Source organism: Spermophilus citellus (genome assembly GCF_964194105.1).
Source record: "Spermophilus citellus genome assembly, chromosome: 12".
NCBI classification, from domain to species: Eukaryota; Metazoa; Chordata; class Mammalia; order Rodentia; family Sciuridae; genus Spermophilus; species Spermophilus citellus.
Window position 1 is genome coordinate 42,042,877 of NC_138198.1, and position 23,796 is coordinate 42,066,672.

The following is a 23,796-nucleotide window of genomic DNA, read 5'->3' on the forward strand; positions in this document are numbered from 1 at the left end:
GCTGACCTTGGAGAGGGACCCTGAAGGCCAGCCTGGCCGGAGGAACTGGGTGGGAGCTGGCCTGGTGGACTTGTTGCCCCCTCCTGGGGCAGGGCAGGGCGGGCTGCTTGGGTAGGCGCGAGGCAGGGTTTTTTTTTTTTTAATATTTATTTATTAGTTATTGGCGGACACAACATCTTTGTTTGTATGTGTATGTGGTGCTGGAGGATCGAACCCGGGCCGCATGCATGCCAGGCGAGCACGCTACCACTTGAGCCACATCCCCAGCCCAAGGCAGGGGTTTTGAGAAGGGAAACAGCGGGTTTTACGAAGGAGAGACTTCCTGCAGAACTACCGCAAGGAATGGAGATGTCTCACTGGGGGTACCTGCTCCAGCCACATGTTAGCTCTCTGTGACCAAAATGCCCGGCAAGAACAATTAAAGGAGGGAAAGTTTACTTGGGCTCACAGAACAGAGCCTCAGTCCATAGATGGCCGACTCCATTGCCCAAGGTACGGCCAGGGCCCTTGTGGCGGAAGGGCCTGGTGGAGGAGAGGAGAGCGGCTCTCTGCAGGAAGCCCCGGGAAGGGGCGGCGGGGCACATGTGCCCTCGCAGGGCCTGCCCCCAGCGACCAGCTCCAGCCATGGCCACCTGCCAACAGTGACCACCCGCCAGTCCAGTCACCCTGGGTGAGCTCAGGAGCCCCAGGGACTAGACACCTCTGGATGTCCCTGCAGGGACACTGGAGCTTTGGGGCACACCTCATGTCCACACCCTAAACTGTCAGGCCTGGGAGGGTCTCCAGTTCCAGGTGAGGGGAGGGAATGGGGCCAGGGATGGGGGTGTGGTAAAGGGCCCTCGGGAGGCCTCTCCTGAGGGGCCGGTGGGTCCCGAGGCTTCAGGCTCCTTCCAGGCTCTGGGGAAGGAGAAGAACTGAACCAGTTTGCTCATGGCATTTTGTCTCACTGGGTGTGGTGGCCACATCTGTAAACCCAGCAGGAGGCTGAGGCAGGAGGAGCGTGAGTTCAAAGCCAGCCTCTGCAACTACCAGGTGCTGAGCCACTCAGTGAGGCCCCATCTCTAAATGGAATACAAAATACGGCTGGGGTGTGGCTCAGTGGTCGGCTGGGGTGTGGCTCAGTGGTTGAGTGTCCCTGAGCTCAATCCCTGGTACCACAAAAAAAAAAAAAAAAAAAAAAAAAAAAAAAGCATTGTGTCGTTGGTCACTGATGAGACAAAGGAGTGGAAGGGGGGGGTCTGTGTAGACCCCTGCCCATGCACTCCACCGTCCTTCCTGCCCCCCAGCTCCAGCTGGCTCCCTGATACCAGAAGAATTTGGGAGACGGTGGACGTGAGTCCTTGGTGCCAGGCAGGGGCAGCTCTCCTCCCCAAAGAGTGGGGTCAGGGCTTGGGGCTGGACTTGCGGTGTACCCCATGAGGCTTCTACCAGGCGTCCCCTGAAATGAGAGCAGGGTGTCCTAGGCCCCCACCGCCCTGCCCGTCCCTCAGCAAGTGTCAGCCAGCCCTGTTCTTTGAGGACTCAGCCCACGGAATCCAGGTGCACAGGAAGCCCAGCCGCTGCTAGGACCAGCGTGACAGGAGAGGCACCAAGAAGCGTGAGAGCCCTGACTAGGTGTGAACAGCACGGGAACAGCACCACCCTGCCCAGCTCCCCGACTGTCACTGATGTGAAGGGTCTGGACACTGTCCACAAAGCCACCTGGAGAAGCTGGGCCTGTCCCCCCAGGCAGCGCTGCTGATGGAGGTGGGTGGAGAGAGCCGGCCTGCTGCACCAGGGCCTCAGGGCTACTCTCAGCTCCCATGGGCAGAGCAGGAGATGGGGCCACTGGGCGGGCCTCTCCTGTGGACCCCCAGGCTCACACAGCCATCGGGCAGGTAGCAGGGCTGCATGGGGAGCCCCCACCTGGGGCGCTGTCCGAAGCCCGCACAGGCCTGAGCTGTCAGCAGGCATGAGGCTGGGGGTGGGCAGTAGGACTAGGTCCTGGTTGAGAGTGTGGACTGCTGACCTCTAGCAAGTGGGGAGACTCAGGAACCTCCCTGTCCCCAGGACCCCAGAGAGGGAAACTAGCACCTACTCTGGTCCTCCCGGCCTTGGGCAGGGCCTCCCAGCCCCCTGAAGAGTCTGTCAGCCCTCCACCTGCTTCCAAAACATCTGCAGGGGTGGTGACAGTGGAGAGCACCCTCCAGCTCCTGTAGGCGCACTGCAGGGAAGAGTCCTGCAAGCCCTGCCCCTTCCAGGTTGAGGCGCCGCAGCAGAGCCTCCAAGGGGCTCCCCCAGGTCTACGGCTGGCTGGGTGGGCAGCAGAGGCCACCCTCTAGCACCTCGTCCAGAACCTGTGGGGCCCACTGGTCGCTCCTGAGAAAGTGAACTGACCCTGCAGTCGTACATGGGGAGATGGGTGATGTTGCCCCACCCTACGGAGAAAATGGGGCCCCTAGACATCCCTTAGCCTACCTGAGAAAACAGGAACTGAGAGGTGGGATTGGACCCATGTGTGTTGGACACAGAATGCAGTGTGGAGCCCCACACCCTGGCACCAGAACACCTCGGCCCCAGGAGAGGCGCCTGGCCCTGCACCCCGCAGGCCTGCCCCACCTCCAGCCCACCCTCTTCCTGGGCCTGGCCTCAGCGTCCATCTTGCAGCCCACGTGCATCTGGTCCTGTCTCCAGGGAACAGGCAAATCCTCCCCCCAGAAGTATCTTGGGCTCCGTCCAAGGCTTCATCCTCCTGCCAAGCCGAAATCCCCGACTCTCGTGTGCCGAGGCCCGCCCTGCTCACTTCCTGAGGTCCAGTTCCAACAAGACCCAGTTCTTTCCCTTGAAGCAAAGAGTGACTAAATTCTGCAAGTAGGGGCTCAGCTGCTTCAAACACGTGCCCCCAGTGAACAGGTCCTTCACAAACTCGTCTCTACCTGTTCATTAGGGAGCAAATCCTCTGGGTCAAATAGGGTAATGGAAGGTTCCAGAAGTCCCCTCTCCCTTGCTGACGTTCGCAAGGGTGGGAGGTGAGCAGGCAGGTGGCCCAGGTCTCACCCCCAGGAAGGCTTTTACCCTTCCAGTGAAAGCCCAGGGCCGCCCTCTCTACAAGAAGCCCAGCAGCCCGAGGCCATCTGTCCTCAGTAGGACGCTCCAGTTAGTCCCACCAGCTTGTCAGAATCCCTTAATCCCAGCAGCTCCTGACTCAGGTTGGGGAGGGGCTGGGGAAGCTCACGACAGATCACTTTGGCTGGGTGGCTGGCACGCGGGCTCCGGTCCTCCGGGCCTCCAAGGAGGCTTCGCCAGGCAGGTCCTCCTCGGCACAGTGCACATGGGCAGTTGTCTTTGCTTGCTGGTGACATTTCCTAACATTTCAGGGGGCTTGCCCTTCTGGACAAGGGTCCAAGAAAGCCCTGGGCTTACTGTCCCACAGTTGTGACACTTTATCCAAGACTGTAGCCCTCCTGGGAAAGGAGCCCTGCCATAGCGGAGCCGCGGAGCCAGCCTCTTCCATGAAAGCTGCTCCCATGTCATTGCTAAACTTGGCTCATTCCCCGGAGCTGGTCTGTGGAGGATGAGCTGTCAGGGGAGAGCCAACTTGGAGGAGAGTGTCACGAGAAGGCTCGTGGGGGACATGCCCTGCTCCCTGCAGGCCCTGGCCCCGTGCAGATGCCCACTGAGCTCCATGGGAGGGCCATCTGCTGGCCTTGCTCATCTGTGCCTTCTGTGAGAACAGCTGGGAGCTGGGCTGGGGACACACACCAACACGGACAGAGGCTGAGGCCGGAGGAGCCGGGGGATCACAAGTCCAAGGCCAGACTGAGGGACTTGGTGAGACTCCGTCTCAACATTTAAAAAATAACTGAAAAGGGCTGGGGTGTGGCTCAGTGGTGAGGCTCCCTTGAGCTCAACCCCCAGCACAAAAACAAAAAATACTTTAGAGGCTGGAGATTCTCCAACTTCTTTCAACCGAAGCTGAAGAACAGGCAGAGCACTGCCCGGTTGGACCCCGGAGGTGGTTTTCTGTGTGGAGTCCCAGCTGGGAGGGCTGAGCGGGCAGCTCCACCTCCCAAGTCCCCCCTCTCCTGTGAAGTGGGGTGGCCAGAGGACCCCCATGCAGGGCGGGTGGGGTCAGGGAAGTGGCCCCTCTCCCAGGACACCTGCTCTGTCTGGGGTCCACCAGCCTCTGGAGTCCAGGGACTTCTGGGAGGCCAAGGCCCGTGGGCAGCTGCAGGGGTGCATTGCCCCTGTCCTGGGGTTTGCTTCAGGGTGGCCTGGGGGAGACTTGCCGGACCTTCTGGAAGCTCTGCCTTCGGAACAGGAGCTGCTGGAAGGGACAGTTCCTCTTCCGGAAGCAAGAGCCTGGGGAAGGGAGGCAGGGAGGCCGCCTGCCCCGGCCTGCGTGGCAGCCTGTCCTTGCTGTTCCCGTGTGACTTAGGCCCCCGCTCCGGGGCGAGTCCCTTGGGACCCAAAGACCACACTGCTTTGGACCTGAGGCTGGTGTCCAGGGTGCCCCACAGCTGTGAGCTGAGCTGTGTTCCTGCTGTGACGGTGACCGCGCCCATCCCCTCCAAGAACCTCTCAGGGAGATAGGCCTGGAGTGGACACTGGGTTCAGCCCAGACCCCGGTCAGGGTGGGCCACACTTCACAGGGTCTCCACAGGCTCAGGCTGAGTTCTCCCGACTTGTCTTCCACCTGGGAGGCCATTCACACGAAGCCCTTTTGGGCTGCCAGCATCCAGTGGCAGGTGGACATGCAGCCATGAACCCCTGTGCCCCAAGCCAGAGCAATGTGGGGAGGTGCCAGCCACAGAGCTTCTGGGGATCAGCAGAGGCTGCTGGTGACCACGTGCCCTCGCAGACTCGGCCCAGCCCTGCTTCCCTGGGCAAGGCCCCTAACCTCCACACCTCAGCGGCAGGGGGAAATGCAGTGTCAAGTCCAGTCCTCATGGGGTCACATTGTCCTCTGGCTCCTCAGACCCTGCCCACTTCTGTTTCCTTTCTTTGGGTTCCTCTAGAGGAAAATCCATGCCTCGTCCCACGTGGGGCAGCTCGGGGTCATGACTAGAATCCCACCCTGCCCTGTGCTCAATCCCGAGCTCTGCTGACCCTGACACCTGTTCTGGGTGGACCCGTGGTATCTAATCCTCCAAGAGGAGGGGCCTGTTGATCCCACTATCTGGGCTGGTTTAGCTCAGGTCTTTACATATTTTTCAGACCCTTGCTGATGGCAAAAATCCTGGCCATCGAGTCCCCTGGAAGTCACCTGGGGTCTCAGTTCCACCTTGTCTCCTTTGCTTCAAGGGACGCTCAGTGCTGAGGCGGAGGCCTGGGGTCTCAGGTGAGCCGAACCGCTAACTCCACACCCCCAGAAAGGGCACAGTGAGTTTCTGGAGCCAGTGCCCCCTGTGGCCTCCCAGTGTGTGAAAGGCACGGCACAGGTGCCCAAGCCAAGGTGGGGACGTTCCTGGGCACGGGGCTACATCAGCCCTCACTGGGAAGTGCCCACAAGTCACAGTGGCAGATGAATGAGCTGAGTAGTCCCCTGGGGACAGAGCACTCCGTGCCGAGAACGCTGCTCAGCTGCCGTGGGTGGCAGTGTGAAGAGGCCTTGCTGACCTCCCCTTGCAGAGAGGCAGTCCTGGGCTGTCCTGGGATGGGCTGCATCAATTCCCTCCTGGAGGCCTGGAGTGGACACTGGGGTTCAGTCCAGACCCTGGTCAGGATGGGGTCAGCCTAGGATCAAGGCGTCCACAGGGCCACTCTGCCCCTAGCAGCCAGAGCGCGGACGCTCTTCGGCCCCCAGTTCCTGCAGCCCCAGGCCCCCCTGGCTAGTGGCCCCTCCCGTTTCTGCCAGTCCAGGGCAACCTCATGCTAACCCATCTGCCAAGACCCTATTTCCAAATAAGGTCACGTCCGAGGTCCCGGCAGACCTGCCCTGGGGGGAGGCTCTTTCACCTGGCACATGGTGGCCAGGTGAGTTCCTGCGGGGCTCCTGCAGAGTGGGCATGCGCTGATTCTCCATCTCAGTGGTGGCCCTGACCTGGGGGCTCCTGCTGACCCAGCAACAGGCCATCCATGTCAGCTGCAGGGAATGGAGACGGCTGCCCCTGCCTTGCTCTTGAGGCTCAGGGAGATGACCCCCGGGAGCCACACCCACAGGGCCAGGGCCCAGCTCCCACTTCCCAGAGCGATGGACAGTGCTGGCCAGGCCCAGCTCATGTACACTTGTGGGCATCTGTGGGATTTCCACAGAATATTCTAGAAGGCCCAAATGGGAGGAACAGATGGAAAAGAGCTCCAGACCAGAAGCTGGGCCCACCACAGTTCCAGTTCCCCACGGCCTCTTGGGTTTTATCCTTGCCACCAGAGGGCCCCTCCCCGCCTCTGACCCCTGCACCTGCTTCCCTTCCTCTGTGGCACTGATGAGAAGATCAGGGCCTCCAGATGGGGAGGAGGGGGTGGTGCAGGGACAAGGGGGCAGCTGGGCGTGCTTAGTGACAAAGCCCTGGGTCCCCTCTCCAGCACCACAAGAAGAGAGAGGAAATCTAAGGAGGTGCTCCTCTGCGGTCAATGGTGCAGGATGGACACCCGAGAGTGGCACCTCCCTGACTTTTTGGAACCACTTTAGATTTACGGGAAACTGGAGAGTGAATAGGACGCTCCCGTGTGACCCACCCTTGTTTGTAAGGGACAATGGTCACACCGTGAGCCCCATGGGCTCATGATAGGAATCAAACTCACTTTGTACAGGCCTCTCTGGCTCCTCCTTGCACCCAGTCCCCGTCCCAGAACCCCACACAGGATACCACATCACCTTCAGTCCTGCCTCCTCAGCCCGTTAGGTTTTGCACCCTGGGGCACCCTGTGCCCGGCACCCTGCAACCCTTGCCCGCACCTCGGCCAGCTGTCTGGCAAGGCCACCAGCAAGAGTCTGCAGGCCGGCCAGCCCCTGCCCTCCTGCTGCAGATCAGCACCCTGTGGCCTCATCACCTGGCTGTGGGCCAGGCAAGGGGACGCAGAGAGAAGGGGCCCATGCCAGTGGCTCTGAGCCAAGTCCTTTGTTCCAGGAGCTCCCTACATGGACACTGTCACCAGTGGACACAGCCCTCGCCACCGTCCTTGTGTAAGTGGCTTATCTGAACACAGTGGCCTCCAGGTCCTGTGACGAGGCCTGACACAGACGTGTGTGAGTGCAGGCTCCTGTCATGGACTCCCCACTCCATTTTATCAGGGCTTCTCTGCGCACATGGTGTGTCTTGTGTGGGGGCTGTCCCCCGAACCAAGCTCCCGCCCCGCTCGGGGTGGACGAGGGATTCCTTGGTGCTGGAGACCTCCACGGCACCAAGAGTCTGGGGAGAGAAGAGACTTGGGGTGCAGGCAGGGAGCAGGAAGCCAGGGGCCGCGGCAGGAGCCAGGCAGCTGCTTCTCTGATGTCTCAAAATGGCGGCAGAGCCGTCGCCCCGCCGTGACCCTGGGGGTGCTCCCCAGCGGGAGACCGAGGGGCCTGGCTAAGGGTGCTTCCTGTCTCCGGACAGTGCCTGGCCCCGGGTCAGCGTGATCCCATGCGACCTCTGTGATGGCTCTGCCCGGCTAGGCCAGCGCCTTGGAGGGAACCACTGTTCCCTGATGGACCTCCCCCGACTTTGCTGGAGGAGACCCCGGGCTCCAGTGTAGTGGGCACCATGGGGACTGTGCTGCTGACCCCGCCCAGCCGGAGCAGAGGCAGCCTCATGGCTCTGACTCTGCTTCTCTGCATTCATTCTGCAGCAGCAGCGGGCCGCGGCTGGAGAGGGCAGGGCCCCTGCAGGGCACGAGGAGGTGCCGGCCAGTGCCAGTGAGGCTCAGGACCCTGCAACCAGCCTGGCTTCTGCGAGAAGCCTCCTGGGTCCCGTCTGTGGGGAGTTTGCATGGCCTTGGGCCCATGGTGTGGAATCCCAGGGGCCAGGACCAGGTGGGGAGCAGACACCCGTGCACACGCAGCTCTTGGCCTCCCGGAGGCAAGGGGGCCCCTCACGCTGCCTCCTCGGTGTTCTGCTCTGGGCCAGATCAGGACAGATGACAGCTGGGAGCCGGGACCCACTGAGAAGATGGGATGCTCCAGGTGCAGAGCCACGCCCCTGGACAGAGCCTTGGATGCATCCAGACCCGGGGCCTCCCCCTCACAGGTAGGTGAGGTTGGCCTGGTGGAAAACGCCGACAAACGAATCCATCACAGAGCCAATGCCCCCTTGGCGGGAGCCTGGAGGGGGTGGCACATGGCCACCAGGCAGTGGGGTCAAACAAGCTTTCAGGGTCTGCTCCTGTCACCTCAGACGCGCACGCCCCCCCCACGCGCACGCCCCGCCACGCGCACGCCCCCCCCACGCGCACGACCCCCGCGCACGTCCCCCCCCCCGCGCACGTCCCCCCCCCGCGCACGTCCCCCCACAGGCACACGCCCCCCCCACGCGCACGCCCCCCCCACGCGCACGCCCCCCCCACGCGCACGCCCCCTCCACACGCGCACGCCCCCAGAACGCCTCCCCGTCGTGCGTCGTGCGTCAACGGTCGGTATTAAAGAGGATGCGCTGTGGAACCTGTGGTCAGTGGCTGAGGTGCCAGACCTGGGACGGCGATGGGGGAAGGAGGGCCTGGGCGACGTGGAACCAGGAGCACGCGACGCTCCGAGGTCCTGTTCCGGCCCTGGGCCCGCAGCCAGACGACAGGCCGGGAGGAGCCACGGTAGGTGGTGGCCGGGAGGCAGTGGGGGCCCCAGACGCTGGGGCGCCCTCCCGCCGCTGGTCCTGGGCTCCCGCGGGACAGAAGCGAAGACCCTGGGCGCGTCCCTCGCGCAGGCGGTGCTACGGGCGAGGCTCCTCGCTGGGAAGCGGGCGCCTCAGGTTCAGCTGGGCCGCCCCGAGCGGGTAGCGCGTGGCGGCTGCTGCGGCTTCCCCTGCCGCCTGGGCACCGGCTCTGTCCCCGCGTGGTGTTGGGTTCGCAGGGGCAGCGTCATTCTGGGCGTGTGCCGCGGCCGGAGTTCCGGGCCTCGCTCGGCGGGGCAGGGTCGGGGCCTCACTCTGCGCGACTGGGCCGTGGCTGGGGCCTCGCTCGGTGCCTCAGGGTCGGGGCCGGGACCTGGCTCGGCTCGGCTGGGCGGCGTCGGGGCTGAGGACGGGGGACCTCGCTCGGCGCTTTAGGGTCAGGGTCGACCCGGGCCTGGCTCGGCTCGGCGAGGGCGGAGTCGGGGCCTCGCTCTACGCCTCAGGGTCGGGGCCAGGGCCTCGCTCGGGATGCGTTGGGGCCGGGACTGGGGCCTGGCTTGGCTCGGCGGCGTCGGGGCTGAGGCCGGGGCCTCTCTGTGGCGGGTCAGGATCAGGGTCAGGGCCAGGGCCTTGCTTGGTGGCGCTTCAGAGTCGGGTCCGGGGCTGGGGCCTGGCTCCACTCGGCGGCGTCGGGGCTGAGGCCGGGGCCTCTCTCGTCTCGTCAGGATCAGGGTCAGGGTCAGGGTTAGGGCCGGGGCCAGGGCCTGGCTTGGCGCCTCAGAGTCGGGGCTGGGGCTGGGGCTGGGGCCTGGGCCTCGCTCTGGCGCGTCAGGGTCAAGGTCAGGGCCGGGGCCTGGCTTGGTGCCTCAGACTGGGGCCTGGGGCCTGGGCCTCGCTCGGGGCGTTGGGTCCGGTCCGGGGCTGAGGCCAGGGCCTCTCTCGGGTCAGGGTTAGGGCCGGGGCCTGGCTTGGCTGGGTCGGGTTCCGGGCCGGGGCCTGGCTGGGCGGGTCAGGGCGGGGGCTAGGGCCGGGGCCCAGGCCTGGCTTGGCGGGGGGCCGGGCTCATTTGCCGAGCCTGGCTTTGAACCCAGGATTCTCCTCCGTGTTCCACGCCGCTGGGGTACAGGCATGGGCCGGGGCCAGGCTCTTGTTTTCTGGTTTTGGGGTCCCTGTGTCTGGGGTCCCTTTGTAATTGACTTTTCTTGTCCCTTGCCATCGAGGTGGGGGTGCTGGACCACTGTGCAGCGGTCCCTGCTGCTTGGATGAATGAAAGGATTCGTTGGTCTGGGGGCCATCCCACCATCCCACCGTTTCCTGTGTACCCATCATCCTGTTTCAAAACTTTTCTCCAGAGTACTGTGCATGGAAGGGTAATTCTTGAGCAGGACACCATGTGTTTACAATATAGATTAAAAGGTCTTTTATTTTTAAAAAATGCACAAAAACTTTTGAAGTTTCCTGAAAATGAGCCTTTTTTAGTGTGTACTTTATTATAGATAGAAGAGGTACAAAGAAAATGACAAGAACGGCTCACGGAAAACATGAGAGCTGTTAGCAGATCCTGGATGGGAAGCCCAAGGTAAATACAGATGACATTTAATCTCAATTCAGTAAGAATTACAAACTTCCTGCTTCATGTAAGCAGGGTTGCATTCCCAGGAGGCTGGACTGTGGTACCTGGACTCTTCTATACCGTCCTGGATGATGTCACCTGCCAGCCCAACCCCAGCAGCAGGTAGGGGAGGCTCCAGGGGACCAGCACAGTCTTTCTGAGGAAGGTTGGGGTGAGAAGGAGACAGGGGAGGGGAGACCATTGGACCCTGGTGCAGGGGTTCTCTGCCGAGCAGAGGAACTGAAGTCTGGGTGTGTGTTGAGGGCAGCAGCCTTGCAGAGGTGATAGCATGCCAATCTTCGGAATAGGGAGGGGTTGGGTGTCTTGGGGCTTTAGGATCTGGGGCTTGGAGTGGGCAGGGGAAGCATACTTGGAGTGGAACAGAGGAGAGATTTCTTTCATTAATAAGTGTCCTGAAGCGATGTCATTTGAAGTCAAGTTTCAGAATGTGAGCTGCTAGTGGTAGTGTTTCCTCTGAAGAAGAACCTGCAGGTTTCCAGTGCAGGTCTGTAGAACAGGTGAGCTGGTCTCAGGAGTGGGTATTTTCTTCTTCACTGGTCATTCATCCCAGTTCAATGAATGGTAGGTATCCACTCTTTTGTATGCTAAAGATTCCCACGTCCATGCACAACTTAATGTTACCAGAAACATTTTGTGTACTTCTTCTTGACTTTTCTTTTAGGTCTTTCCCAATAAGCAGAGTAGCTGTCCAGTGGTGTTCGTCAACACGGTCCCCAGTGTCTATATAGACACTGGGAAAGACCACAGGAGATTCTTTTTGAAGTGCATGATGAGATGACTTTGAGTCCAAATAGAATTCACAGGTGTACAATTAAGTGCTCAAAAGTATTTTGAGGATTTATCCTGGCACCACTATTCTGAGCCTGAGGGGGACCATGACATTCTCAAGTATGAAGGACAAAGGATTCTGCAGTATGATCCTTCAAAGTATCTCTGAACAGAAAAGTGTTATGTGGTGAGAAAAATTTAGCCATATATTGAGATTTGTGTGTATCTTTCCTAGATCGAAGAATCTGGAATTGTTTTAGGTTAGCCTTGATCTGTTAGTACTGTGATAATGGTGAGGACATTGCCGTGCCTTTCCTTATCTGTCTTGCTTCCAGTTTCCTTCTGTATGTAAACTTAAAAAAAAAGTCATGTGGGAGTGAAGTTCTTATTTTCTCTCACATTCTGTTGTAAATGATGTTTATATTTTGACCAGTAGAAACTTAGATGTGTCAGAGTTGTACACATCCATGGTAGTTAAATATTAACATGGGTTATTTTAGCTCATTCTGTTCGTGCTCAATGTTGATAAATGTATCCCTGTTATCTGAATGCTTAGTAAAACACTGTGGTTGGTATTAGAAGTGTATGGAAAGAGTAGCACCGTTGCCTATGATCCGTGGCCTGGTAGTTTTCAGGTCTTGATTGCTGAGTTGAAGGTTTCCGAGCCTCAGGTCAGTTTCTGATGAAGAGCATTTCCTGATAACTTTGCACTCTCATTTCTTTTCTTTGTATGACAGGTTGTGTTGATGAGATGGGACGCCAAGTAGAATAGGAAGGATGATGCTCCAATGCCAAGGGAATGACCCCTAGAAACATCAGGTCTCACACTCAAACCAAGTGTGATCTTGCAGGTGCTGGAGAGAGATTCTGAGGCTGGCCGTGAGTCAGTGGATGGAGAGCCTTGGAGGCCCTGCTGCAAGGTAGGAGGCACTGGTTTGCATTTGGGCAGCAAGGCAGTGTGGGCTCTGGTTCAACATCCACTTGGCAGATACCACCAATGCTTGAGGATGGAAGAGAGCCCCCCAGACCTGGGTAGTGCTTGACTCCAGGGGAATGGCACAAACTGGGGGTTAGTTGGGGCCTACATGTGGGGGTTAGAATGTGTGGGGAGGGGAAGTGGTGGGAGGCAGTTCAGGGGCTACTGGCTGAGGAGTAGCAGTTTGAGTCTGGGCATTGGCTGAGTGATCCTTGCAGAGGTTAGAGAATGCCAAGCTTGGGGACACACACCCTCTAGGGATATGTGTCCTCGAGGATGTAGGGCCTGCACCTGGGGGTGAGGTAGGGTGGCTGCAGGGTAGGGGAGGTGTTTCATGGTAAATGTATGGGAGTGTTATTTAGAGGGGACCTTCGTTTGCTTATTAAGCATATTGAAACAGTGAGTGTGAAATCCAGGTTCTGAACACCATCTGGCACTGGTTTTTTTCTCCTTATAAGGAGTCTTGTGCAAATGCTCAGTGCAGGGCTTTGCCACACTTGATTCATCTTACTTGTGACTTTTCCCCTGTAGTTGATGGGTTCTTGGTTTCATTTCTTGTATACCAATGACTCTTATAACTTAAAACAAACTCACATTGCCCCAAACGGTTTTTGTATCTCTTCTGCTACTTGGCAGTTTATTTTACCTTTGCCAGTAACCAGTGTCTTCCCACTGGCATTTGTCTTCAAGTTGTATAAGCTGAGTCTTTGGTAACACTTTGCTGTCACAGTCAACGTATCTTAAGGCTCACCCATCTTAAGAGGTACCTTGCCACTGAAAAGTTGAACACGCAGGTGTCCTGATGTAAATGCCAGCATGTTGTACTTCGTACCCCCAATCCCCCAAACAACCACAGCATGCCAAGATGGAGGATCCTACCTTGGTGAGACCTACAGCTCCAGGAGCAAAACCTCTTCCCTGTTTGTGCTTGAAGGGAAGAAGGAGCCCTCAATGTTGGCAGCTGGCCACCGAGCATGGAGCAGGGAGGCCCGGCAGTTGAGAAGCCAGATACTGCAGGAGCTGGAATAGTGTGTGGACCTTCTAAGAATCCCTGCAGTATAGGCCCTGCGTCAGGGGGAAGGCCTCCAGCAAATTTCACAGGTTGCTTCTCTGGGAGCTCAGCTGTGTGTCTGAAGGTTGTGGGTGCATTTGATCAGTACTGTGAAGTGAACCTTCTCAAAGTCACAAGGAGAAAGAGAAAAAGGAAAGACCAATCTAAGATCAGTGTTAAGAAACGGATGCATAGTGCTAGTCTGACTTACTCCTCTATTGAGGTTTGGGGTTGAGAGAACAGGAAGTTGTTATGACCAAGGAAGTAGAGCTGTGAATGGATGGGGTCTTTGTATTTTCAGGAGAGTAGAATTGTCTGGTGACTGGTCTTTGGCTAACACCATGCACCCCATTTCCCAGGAACAGGCCTTATAATAATGACCCCAGTAGGTGATCACTGTGTGTGAGTGTTGCATATCGTGCATCAACTGTGCTGCTGATGACATTGACATTCTGCTCATGGGCCATTGTCTGTCTGTCCCTGTTTTGGCAGCTGTGTTTGGAGATTTGGAAGTTCCTGCACTCTGTTTGCTGGTTAAGACATGATGTTTTTGGTCCTGGTGCATCAGTAGCTGATCAGAGCAGACTGTGTACTTGTATTTATGTTGGAGAACCAGTCTTTGTCCATGGACTTGAGGTTACTTGAGGAAAGAAGCTGTGATGTACTGCAGAATTGGACCAGAAGCAAAGATGACAAAAATGGATATTGAATTGTACTTAGGACAGACATGTCAAAACCAAGAATCTACCAAAAGATATGAAAACCATGACTGAAGTGAAGAAAGTGAGGAGTTCTGGGATTCTTCTCAGTACCAGCAGCCCTCCACTCACTGCACTCTGTGCTGCCCTCCGGGGACTTATGAATGAGCTGTCTCCATAGCCTCAGTTGATACATGTGCAGTGTACCTCTCCTCTGGCACTTAACTCATCTGATGTTTCTTAGGGCATAGACTTTTGTTTTTAATTTAAGTCCTCATTGAGAGAGAATTCTCAGAAACTTCAGGGCATTTTTATTTATTCCAAAGTACATTTCATCCTGTAGCTACTGCTTTACCCTCTTACATCTTTGTAACCAGTCAGGTAGCTCATCGCTGTGTGATTTTCTTCCTATTTTTATGTGATCCCCTGTTTGTTCTTCATATTTCTCTCTAGCTTTTGCATCGGAGATAAAACACACAACACTTTACATTCTGCATCTAAATTATTTCACTTATGATATTTTTAGTTCTGTTCATAACTTTGCTGGATGTAGCAGTCTTGGTTGGCAAGTGTTTTTCTTTCAAAGCTTGGAATATTTCATTCCAACCTCCCTTGATCTTAGAGTCCAAGGTGAGAAGTTTGAAGTGAGGCATTATAAATAAATATATTGAAACTTATACAAATATAAGTTTATATGAATGTAAATAAATGTGACCTGATGTTTTTCTGGTGTATCTTTCATTATTTCTCCTTCTTTCCTATGTTAGTCATTTTGGTTATGATATGTCTTGCAGGGCTGCTTTTTATAAAAATGTTTTAGTTGTCAGTGGGTCTTTATTTTATTTATTTGTATGTGGTGCTGAGAATTGAACCCAGTGCTTCACACATGCTAGGCAAGCGCTCTGCCATTGAGCCACCATCCCGGCCCCCAGGGCTGCTATTTTTCTTAACCTTTTCTCCTTGGGATTCTGTATGGATTGTGTATGTGTATGACTTATTTGTAATGTTTGAAATTTTTTCTAATGTTATTTCATCAAAAAGTTTAATGCCATTAACCTGAATCTCTATGTTCTTCTCTACCTTTGCCATGATGCTGTCATTGACCTTGGACCCCAAGAAATGGTATTTGCCAGCCATGGACTGAAAGCTTTGAAAATGTGAGCAAAAATAAACTTTCCTCCTTTAAATTGATTTCTGGTGTATTAGTCATATTAATAATTATTAACAGGGAAGGAGATAATTTTTATCAAAATTTTGAGCTTTTGTTTTTCAGTTTATTCTTTTCTAGGTTTTAAGGCTATTTTGAAGAACTCAGTGTATCTCAATTTTATATAAGGTTTACGTTTTCAGTGATACCAATTTTGCTTCAATGTAAGTTTCTCTTCTAACTAAAATTGGACAAAGCTGACTGTAATATAATTTGATCCATCAGACCCTCCAGGAAATCTTCTTAGTAAATATGCATGAACTTATCTCAAATGATTTGGAGAGTTCTTCAGGCCTGGGTGCTTGATTCGAAGAGAAGGAAAATATAAATTAAAAGCTGCAAGTTATAAATGCATTTGGGAACCCACTCACATCCTCCTCAGCTATAATGGTAGTTACTGAGAGGAGTGGCGCAGGACTGATCACACACACACACACCTGGGACAGGAAGCGGGGTTTATTGTCAGGAGCCTGACAAGGCTGCTCTGCACAAAGCAGGGACAGCAGCAGCAATGCCACCTTTAATTTCCCTTTACGGGCTAGAATCATGGCCACGGTGCCAGGGGCGGGTTTAGTCCTGACTGACAGAGTGAGCATCCCCTGATCTTGTAGAAGGCAAGTTTGTTTCTGGGGAACAGAGACAGGTAGTTTTCCTCTTTCACAGGGGGACAGGGAAAGCGCCATTTCCTTTATCTTCTCCAGGAAAGAACAGGGAAACCAGCATGTCCCCACCTCAGGCTCTGTTAAGTTGTCTCCTGTCTCTCAGAGAACAGGGAGAGACCAGCATGTCTCCAGGCCAGTAGGGTTTATCTCAGGCTGCTTTCCATTTCTTGGGAATAAGAACAGTATTCATAAAGTGGGGGTGGGGAAAAGGACGATGGCTGCAATTATGCTAACAGTTATGTTATAACTTGTTAACCACCTGTGGGAAATTTCACTGCGATGTTCTCATTAAGATTTATCTTGCAACTGTAGATTTAATATTTAGTGATAATTTTCTCAAGACAAATCATAAGCGTGTTTTCCATGGATATTTTGAGAACCATAGTCACTACACAAATTTTAAATATCAGATATTGCCACCTAAATCTACTTTCTGACAGGGTGCCGTAAGTAAATGTGGTATGGATTTGTATGGAAAACTAAATATTTGTACCCAACAGGCAAAATAAAAATTTGATGTGTCTGAATCACAAATATCAAGGTACATTTCTATTGCAGATGTAATAAAATAAGAGATTTTTGACTCCCTCCTTCTTCATACTTATAAACCATTCTTACTTTTTTAAAAATGATTGTAATAGAGTGACATGATTTTAAAGAAACTCTTAAAATTATATGAATTACAATTGAATGGCATTCCCTTGTCCCCCATTAGTTCTTGACCATATGACAGAGTGAGAATTCAGTAATGAACTTTCCTGTGGTTGGCAGTATGAGAATGGTGTAGAAACGGAGGATCTGTCCCTGAACCACAAACATAAATGCTCTTCAACAGGGAGTAAATGCTCGTATAATTAGATATCCAAAACTATAAGCTACCATAAATTCTATATTATGTAAGTATTTTAATGTTGCCTTTATAAGGCATATGGATAAGGTTACTTATTTGTTATTCAGAAAGTCCTTCTTAGTACCTCCTTTGCATTTAGCACTATTTTGTTTTATATATATATTTTTTAGTTGTTGATAGACCCTTATTTTATTTATTACTTATATGTAATATTTTATTTATTACTTATATCGAACCCAGTGCCTCACGCATGCCAGGCAATTGTGCTACTGCTGAGCCCCAGCCCCAGCCTGCATTTAGCATTATTTTGGATGCTGGAAAATATATAATAGCATTTTGACTCTGGTATTTTTATTTTTTACTTTCAAGATTGGAAAGATTGTTCCTTTCTGTTTTAGGACATGAATATATTTGTATGGATTTTAAAATGGGAATAAGATCCATAAAGGACCCAACCAAAAAGCACGTAAGCTAGAAAACCACAAACCATTATATAAAGGGCATGAATCATACTGTCTTTAATTAAGTGGGTCTTAGTTTAAAAGGCCAGGGGCTCGTCCGGTTTATGAATAGGTTGAGTTCTTTTGTGAGTCTTGATTGTGTTACATATCTATAATATATGCATACATTTGGCATAGTAATATACACACATGCAGAAATACTTATATATGTATAGACATGGAATATGGCTTCCAAGAGACAGAGGGCATAAAATGATTACAGATGTTTGTAGACTTTTGAGCTGAAACATAATCAGTGCCAGTTGGCATTTTTCTTTCCACATCTTTTAGTTCATGCATTATAATTATACATAACGAGATTTTTTGTTGGATATTCATACCTGAACACAATCTAATAATGATATAATTTGGCCAATATTGCTCCCCAGCTCTTCTCCCCTCCCTGCCTGCCTCCCACCCCTGGGTCTGTTTCCTTTACTGATCTCCCTTTGATTTTCCTGAGATAATCCCCCCACACCTTTTTTTTTTTCCTATTTCCTCTCTAGCTTGCCCATATGAGAGAAAAAATATGACCCTTGACCTTCTGAGTTTGACTTATTTTGCTTGACATAATGATGTCCATCCATTTTCCTGCAAATGACATGATTCCATTTTTCTTTATGGATAAACCTCCATGTCACCTCACTTGTCTTAGGATTCCTGGTGTTGGGCACATAGGGAAGCTAGTGCCAGTTCACTGCATTGATGACAGCCCTTGCACAGCCCTTCTAACTCCTTCACCTTCAATTTTGGTGTTCCTCCCGTGTGCCTGCTGTGATCCTTGTGGGTGATCATTCATCCTGGTGCTGGAATAGTATGACTTGCTGTAAGGATGAAGGACACAAAGCCAGAGAAGGAAACAGATAGCAGTGGGGGGAACTCCATTAGTTTGACTCCATGTCCAAAGTCCCATATCACCTTTTTCCTTGAGAAGAGTGGGTGCCAATTTTAAGCCAGAAAAATGTCCTCAATATGAGAATTGCTTTCATCTTATAAAATTTCATTCTCAGTATCTGTCACAATCAGCATTTTTCAGATATGAACTATAATTCCATATGAACTATAATTTTTTTTAAAAATATTTTTTAGTTGTTAATGTACCTTTATTTTATTTATATGTGGTGCAGAGAATCGAACCCAGTGCCTCACACATACCAGGCAAACATTCTACCACTGAGCCACAACCCCAGCCCTATGAACTATAATTTTGATAATTATTTGATTTTCTCTTCTGGCTGGGCATATGTTAGTATTGTAATAAGTTTCTTCAGTAGTAAATTAGGTGGATTGGATCAAGTGATTTCTAATGCTGCTTTCATCTTTGATACACCTTTTAATCTTTTTCCAGTTATTTGATGTTTTTTCTTCCTGAGCACCTGAAAGCATTTTTTATTCATCCTATTTAGTTTCACATAGCAGTGGAATGCACTTTGACAGATCATACATAAATGGAGTATAACTTCCCATTCTTCTGGTCATACATGGTGTAGACTCACACTGGTCACGAAGTCATATATGCACATAGGGTAATTATGTCAGATCCATTCTGCTATCCTTTCTACCCCTATTCCTCATCCCTTCCCTTCATTTCCCTCTGCCTGATCCACAGTACCTCTGTTCTTCCCTAGGCACCCCAACCCTTATTTTGAATTAGCATCTGAAAATCAGAGGAAACATTCGCCCTTTGGTTCTCAGGGATTAACCAATTTTGTTTAACATGATATTCTCCAGCTCCATTCATTTACCACCAAATCCCATAATTTCATTCTTCAAGGCTGAGTAATATCTGGTTGTGTGTATATACACCACATTTTCTTTATTCATCTGTTGAAAGCACCTAGGTTGGTTTCATAGTTCAGCTATAACATTGATGTGGCTGCTTCACTGTAGTGTGCTGACTTTAAGTCCTTAGGGTATAAACTGAGAATTGGGATAACTGGGTCAATTCCAAGTTTTCCGAGGAATCTCCATACTGCTTTCCATAGTGGTTGCACCAGTTTGCCTCCCTACCAGCAAAGTATGAGTGTACCTTTCCCTACATCCTCACCAACATTTATTGTGTCTTGTATTCTTGATAATGGCCATTCTGACTGGAGTGAGATGAAATGGCAGTGTAGATTTGATTTGCATTTCTGTAATTACTAGAAAAGAACATTTTTTTCATGTATTTGTTGATTTCATTTCTTCTGTGAAATATCTGTTCAGATCCTTAGCCCATTTATTGATTGGGCTATTTATTTATTTGGTATGAAGTTTTTCGAGCTCTTCATATATTCTGGAGATTAACGCTGTATCTGAAGTGCATGTGGTAAAGATTTTCTCCCATTCAGTAGGCTTTCTCTTCATGTTATTCTTTTGCTGAGAAGACGCTAAAAGCCTTCTTATTCGATTCTATCCCATTTATTGATTCTTGATTTTCTTGTGCTTTAAAGGTCTTGTTAAGAAAGTAAGTTCCTAAGCTGACATGGTGGAGACTTGGACCTACTTTTTTCTTCAGTTAGCTGCAGGGTCTCTAGGGTGTGGTGCCTAAGTCCTTGATCCACTTGAGTTTTGTTCAGGGTGAGACGTAGAGGTTTAATTTCACTTTGCTACATGTGTGTTTCTAGTTTCCCCGGCACCATTTGTTGAAGATGCTCTCTTTTTTCCAGTGTATGTTTTTGGTGCCATTTTCTAGTATGAAATAACTGTATTTATGTGGGTTTTTCTCTGTGTCTTCTGTTCTTTACCATTGTTCTGTGTGTCTGTTTTGGTGCCAATACCATGCTGTTTTTGTTACCATGGCTTGGTGGTGTAGTGTAAGGTCGGGTATTGATTGTGATGCCTCCTGCATCATTTTTCTTGCTAATGACTGCTTTGGCTATTCTGGGTCTCTAATTTTTCCAAATGAATTTTATGATTGCTTTTTCTAGTTCTATGAAGAATGTTATTGGGATTTTAAGAGTAATTGCATTGAATTTGTATAGCACTTTGGGTAGTATGGCCATTTTGACAATATTAATTCTGCCTGTCAAGGAGCATGGGAGAATTAGTGACTGTTGTATTCTGCTACCTTTCCTAAAAATGTGATGTGTAACCGATGTGATTCTGCAATCTGTATTTGGGGTAAAAATGGGAGTTCATAACCCACTTGATTCTAATGTATGAAATATGATATGTCAAGAGCTTTGTAATGTTGTGAACAACCAATAATAAAAAAAAGGAGCATGGGAGATCTTTCCATCTTCTAAGGTCTTCTTTAATTTTTTTTCTTTTTAAAAATTTTGTTGTAGTTGTAGACAGACAGAATGCCTTTATTTTGTATATAACTAAGGATCGAACCCAGTGCCTGGCACATGCTAGGTGAGCACTCTGCCACTGAGCCACAGCCCAGCCCTAATTTCTTTCTTTAGTGTTCTGTAGTTTTCACAGTAGAGGTCTTTCACATCTTTTGTTCAGTTTATTCCCAAGTATTTTATTTTCTTGAGTCCTATTGTGAATGGGATAGTTTTCCTAATTTCTCCTTCATTTGATTTCCCATTGGTATTTAGGTATGTCATTGATTTGGGGTAATTACCCAATAGATTTTGATGCGTCTGTATTCTCATTTATTTCTGAAAAAAATTGTTATTTCTCTCCTGATTTTATCTGTGATCCCATCCTAATTCATTGAGTATTTTAACCACCAGGCATTAAATGGTTTGTTTCTTGTCATTAACTTCTCACTTCATTAGTTTATGATCTTATGGGATGTAAGAAGGTATCTCTCTTTCTTGTATTTACCTTGTACCCAAAAATATGAAGTCTATTTATTTATTTTGGTACTGAAGATTGAACTCGGGGGCACTTGACCATTGAGCCACATCCCCAGCCCTATTTTATTTAGAGACAGGGTCTCACTGAGTTGCTTAGCACCCTGCATTGCTGAGGGTGGCACTGAACTCCAGATCCTTCCGTCAGCCTCCCAAGCTGCTGGGTTTACAGCTGTGCTCCACTGCACCAGGAAATATGAACTATTTTAAAGAATGTTCATTGTTTCATGGAAAAGCAAATAAATTCATGGTTGATGGATCAGAGAATTCATATATGTCTATTAGGTCCGTCTGATTAATATTAGTTAGTTCTGAAGAGGCTGGGTGGCAGGGTTTCCTTCTTGGGTGGGCATGGTACAGAAGCATCTCCCCAAACCTCAGCAGTGTTAAGAGCCTAGAGTGTGGTCCTCACAAGGCCTTGTCTGCCACCACAAACTCTGTTCAATGTGTGGCTCCCTCCAATTGTCACTTCCTCCAACCCCCACCATCACCAGTCTACTTTAGTGTACTTTTTGTTTAAAAGCATTGACACAGCTGTTGGGTATATGGCTTAGCAGTAGAGTGCTTCCCTAGCATGTATGAGAACCTGGGTGTGGTGCTCATCTCTTCAAAGAAACTCTTGCCAATGAAGAAGCTCCTCAAGGGAGATCCTGGCTGGTGTGGGCCATATGTGGAGGTCCTGACGTCACAGCCTAGAGAAGCAGAGAGGCCCTTGGTGTCTCCATGCATCTACTGACTTGTTTCACAAGTTTGACTTGAGTCCTGGAGGCCAAACTGGGAGTCAGTTATGTAGGTGAGAACAGTGTCCAAATTAGTATGTCGGGCCTCCTTCATTTCAGTGAGTATTTAGGGATAAAACAAATTAAGTACGATAAATGCCATGAAGGAGGGTCTGTAAAGGACCTGAACCGGGTGTTAAGCTTTCAGGATCCAAGACTGGCTTGCTTCTGAGTGAGGCTTCATCATCCTGTGATGGGCAGGGAGAGTGGGTCCAAACCTGTAAGGAGCCAGGTGGAACCAGAGGCATTGGAGCAGGGGCAGGGATATGAAATAAAGCCCTAGGCCCTGCAGGGAGGGAACCAGGCACTCCAGGCCATGCCCAGCCACAGAGCCCTGTCCCCGGAGCTCATACTGCCAAGGCCAACTCGGCTGGAAGAGGCCGCACTGCACTGCAGCGGAGACTCTCCTTGGAGTTCCCGAGGTCCGGCGAGTGCTGTGCACCTCCTGGACTCACCCCAATTCTGCTCCTGCATTCTTGCTGTCCTCCAGGAGGGCAGACACGCCCTCCTCCACGCCCTAGAGTGGAACTGGGCAGAGAGCTGCAGGTAGGGAAGCTCAGTGTGCAGCGTGGTGTGTGTGTGGTGGTGGAGGATTAGGTCCTGGATGCAGAAGTGTTAGGGACCCAGGAGCTGGAAGGGGTACTGCAGCTCCCCCTACTGGACAGAAGAGCCAGGCGCAGAGCACAGTGCAGGGGGCGGGCCCACCAGGAGCCAATCACTGACGGCCAGGCAGATTGTGGCGCCGTGCGTGCGTGCCCACGCACTTGTGTTTACCAGTGTCTCCCAGCAACGACTGTTTTGCCCGAAGGCTGGTGGATAGCTAATGGAGGAGCCGCCTTGGTAGGCCGCTGGACACAGGCAGTTTACCACGTCTGCAGGAATGGCCAGAGCCTGGAAAAAGTTTTGTTTATTTAAGCCTTGGGACCAAGGTTATTGGATATAACCCCCTTGGGAAGATCCACCAGGCTGCCAAAAATTGTGAACTGAAAAGAATTGAACGCTATCTGGGACGCGGCTGTCATGTTGATGATACTGACCAAAAAAATAGGTAATAGGGTCTGGAGGCCAGGGGCTGAGGGGCACAGGGCCAATGGGGGAAAGCTGGGCTGTTGGAATGGAAGCCTGCTCCATCCAGGCTGTGCCGGTGGGGGCAGAGCAGAAGGGAGACCGGTTCTCCTTTCACCAGGATGTTTGACTTTAAATACCCATGGAGTCCTCGATATCCAGGACCTGCAACCTTTGGAGGTCCGGTGCCCAGGACTTCTAATGGGCAAATAAACAAAAACGAAACTTCAACTGGTTTCCCAGACACTTAAAATTTCCCTATAGGGTGACTGACTTAAAAAAAAATTAGATATACACAGCAGCTGTTAATGTGCACATTTTCAAAAGCATGAAGAAAAGTGTATGAGAAAAGTATTCTCATAATACAGCAACACCAGGGCTAAGGAAAGTTTTCAGATACGATATCTGTTGTGTCCTGAGGGCCTTACAAGACTCTGAATTGGGAAGATGTTTCCATGTTCATTCTTGTTTTGTTTTAAAAATTATTTCACACTAGTTTATTTAGGGGTGTGACTTTCACCCCTAAACTAAGCTTTTACTTATTTCTCACATGCTCCACTCACTAGTTCATCAAATCCTGAAGGATAACTTGGTGTCATCCTGATCATCCAGCCATCTTCATAACAGCACTTGTTGACAATCCCTGAATTTTCTGCAAATACTTCCTTAACTGCAGGTACTTTTCCAGAGAGAGGACACTAGACTCACTAGCAGCTTTCACACTTTCCAAAGCACCAAACACAACATGCTTTTTCAATTTTGTCACCACATCGGGCACACTACACTAAAAAAGCATCTGCGAAGAGCTTCCTGCACAAAATTGCAAATTGCTGATTCCACTGTTCCAGTATCCTTTCTTGTAGTTATCCATTACTGAGTATGTGTTCAAGCAGGTAGAGCAGAGCATTGGTTGAGAGCATCCAGGCATTGCAGGCTCTCAGTCACTAGGGCCAAGGGAGCAGCACACAAAGGGTGCCTATCCTGCAGAGATGCGTGCTGCTGCCCTTGTCCTACCCTGTTCTGAAGAGACTAAGGATGTCAAAGGTAGGCCCTGCTGGTGGTTTGTGCATAGGAATACTCGTTGACCCAAAGTGTG

At 51.1% G+C, this 23,796-nt stretch overlaps 1 long non-coding RNA gene across 3 annotated transcripts in view; it reads left to right on the forward strand.

Annotated features, from left to right (window-relative positions):
* Window positions 1-10,377: 10,377 nt before the first annotated feature.
* Window positions 10,378-23,796, forward strand: part of LOC308631712 — an 895,537-nt gene continuing 882,118 nt past the window's right edge. The window contains exons 1-3 of one of the 3 annotated variants that reach the window (XR_014018316.1): window positions 10,378-10,458; window positions 11,976-12,044; window positions 14,967-15,006. This is a non-coding gene — a long non-coding RNA (uncharacterized lncRNA). Of the gene's footprint in view, window positions 10,459-10,820; window positions 11,312-11,613; window positions 12,045-14,966; window positions 15,007-23,796 lie in introns of those variants that run through there. The other 2 variants (XR_014018317.1, XR_014018318.1) reach the window with 2 other exon arrangements.